The sequence below is a fragment of the Triturus cristatus genome, chromosome 4_2 (genome assembly GCF_964204655.1).
Source record: "Triturus cristatus chromosome 4_2, aTriCri1.1, whole genome shotgun sequence".
Taxonomy (NCBI): Eukaryota; Metazoa; Chordata; class Amphibia; order Caudata; family Salamandridae; genus Triturus; species Triturus cristatus.
In genome coordinates this window covers 153,415,379-153,418,074 of record NC_140586.1, presented here as the reverse complement: position 1 = coordinate 153,418,074, position 2,696 = coordinate 153,415,379, and the positions used below count along the sequence as shown (strand labels likewise).

General features: G+C 47.2%; 1 long non-coding RNA gene across 1 annotated transcript; it reads left to right on the top strand.

The window, feature by feature from the left end:
* Positions 1–704: 704 nt before the first annotated feature.
* Positions 705–2,233, top strand: LOC146833222 (uncharacterized). Its single transcript, XR_014960543.1, has 2 exons — positions 705–1,087; positions 1,799–2,233. It is a non-coding gene; the product is annotated as an uncharacterized LOC146833222 (long non-coding RNA).
* The last annotated feature ends 463 nt before the right edge of the window (positions 2,234–2,696 follow it).

Genomic DNA, 2,696 nt, shown 5'->3' with positions numbered 1-2,696 from the left:
AATGAGCGCATCTTCAGAGTCCGCATAACTTTGCTAGGCCAGCAAGAGGATGAGATATACGACAAGTATAGGCTCAATGCAGCAATGATCCATGACCTAATCAATGAATTGGACCCCATAATGCAACGACAGACACGTAGGACCAATGCCATCCCAACGCATGTGCAGGTCCTATGTTGCCTACACCTTCTGGCGTCAGGCAGTTTTCAGGGGGTCATTGCTGTTGCGGGAGGTGTGTCACAAAGCGCACTTTCAAGAATATTGAAAGCATTCCTTGATGCCATGATGGCCGTGATCGGGTCTCATATCAAGTTCCCTACCACCGCGCTTGACCTTGCAAAAACCAAACAGGAGTTCTACCAGATAGCTCGTTTCCCACATGTTTTGGGTTGTATTGATTGCACCCACGTTGCAATATGTCCCCCTGCAACACAGGAATATATATATAGAAATAGGAAATCTTACCATTCCCTCAATATTCAGGTTGTTTGCAATGCCAAAAACATTATCACTGACATTGTTGCGCAATTTCCAGGGAGTGCACATGACTCTTATATCTTCAGGCAAAGTGGCATACACACCCGTCTTGTCAGGGGAGAATTTGGAGAGGGACATCTGCTTGGTAAATATGTGTTATAGTTTATCACTGTCATTGTACGTATGTCAATGTGAAGCTGCCACTGACTCTTTGCTCCATTACATGTAGGTGACAGCGCATACGCCTTGCGTAATTACCTAATGACGCCTTACCTCAATCCCACAACTGCCAATCAACAGAGGTACAATGCAGCACATATTTCGACAAGGAACATCATAGAGCGCACATTTGGGCTGTTGAAGAGCCGATTCAGATGTCTACATAAGACCGGTGGAGCACTGAAGTACAACCCTGAACAATGCTGCAAGATAGTAGCGGCATGTGCCATGCTGCACAACATAGCGACAAGGGGAGGAATGGACATCGAGGTGTCTGACAGCGATTCGGAGGATGGGAACCAGCAAGTGCCACAACACCATGCAGCACAAGGGGCAGGCGCAGCAGAAGGGCGTAGGAGAAGATTTGACATCACACAAAATTATTTCTGAGGTGAGTAATGATGACACAGAAACTGACTATTGCTATCAGAGTATTCTTTAATTAAATAAAATTGCCATGAGTGTTCAAGCACACTTGTAATCTGACCAGTGCAATGGACATAAGTGGTTTGCAAATGTCAATTCACTTGTCACTCTGTGAAAAGTCAAATCCAAATAAATGGTTACGTCACCATAGTGGAATGCACTTGTACATGCCAGTCTAGCGCTTTTTCCCACGAACACCCAGACGCCTGTCAGACCCAGCATTGTCATCCGTTATGTTGGAAGCGGCGGGGGTACTGCTGCGTGTGTTGCGTCTTCCTGCAGTGCGGACTGGAACTGCCACACTACTTAGGCTTGAGCCACCCTCACTACCCTCTTCGGGCGTGGAATTGTTGGCCGCAATTGTGGAAGCATTTAGCAAATCAACTGCATTTGTGACCTGGTCCAGTGCTTTAGCCACATCGCCGCTCCAATGGCACATTTCAGTTTGCATGGTCACAGACCTACGTGCCAGCAGTGCAGTTGTCGTGGCCAATCTATTGTTTGATTTAGCAAACATTTTCAATTGCAGCATTAGTTGACGATGCTGTCTCTTCTGGGATACATTTCCCTCATGCATCACCTTGCTCAGTTGCTGCACACTTTCTGACAGTACTGCTATGTTGCTAGCCATCTTGCCAACTTGCAATTGTACTAATCGTGTGTTTTTTGTCTGCAGGCGCTGCATACGGAGCATCTGTCCCTCAAGACCACCCCAGACATCACTTGGTTGCTCCTCCTGCTGTGTCCTGAGTGCTCTTCCTCTCCTACGCCGGGCTCTGTGATTAGTTCTGGGGACCTGTGGTTGTGTTTGTGTGATGGAAGTTGTCTGGCCATGGCTGCCACCTGGTGTTGCATCAGCCTCATCATCTTCACACTCCATGGTGACTAGGGATGGAACAGTAGCCCTGCGTGACTTTGTTGGACGTGAGGGATTTATTTGCACCACAGGTGTGTCCATCTGTTCACCTGCGCTGGTGTCCTGCATGTCTGGGGAATCGCTATCCACATCTTCTACACGTTGTGCATCTGTGAGGTGAAACAGTGCAACACTGTATTATTTCATGTCTGTGATATTAATTGCACAGTAATAAATTTCTGCCTTTGTAAATGATTTTATACTCTATTAAGCTTTTTTGGGTTGTTACTCTGAGATTTGACATTTTAACTGCTTGACCTGACTACATCTCCCATAATGCCCCTCACCTACTGAATGCATTGTGTACTGGATGTTCAGGGTCTGCACTTGGGCTGTGCTGTGGTCGAGTTCTACCTTTACATTTTGTAACACTAAGAAAACATACATTCATCTTACCTTCAGATGTGTTTGCTGCTCCGGACGTGTCCAGCTGGGTCACACCAACAACAGCTTCTGGCTGGATGGTGGATTCAATCAAGTCCTCCATGGGAGTGTTCCCAGTGTCTGTTGGTGTTCCCCCTCCTGTCTTCTTTGCCTCCTTCAGGCGGTCAGCTATGCGCACCTTAGCCCGACTGCGCAAGTCGTACCATCGTTTTTTGAGTTCTTCAATGGTGCGGTGTGTCACCCCAATGGCATTGACCCTGTTTTGGATCCGGAG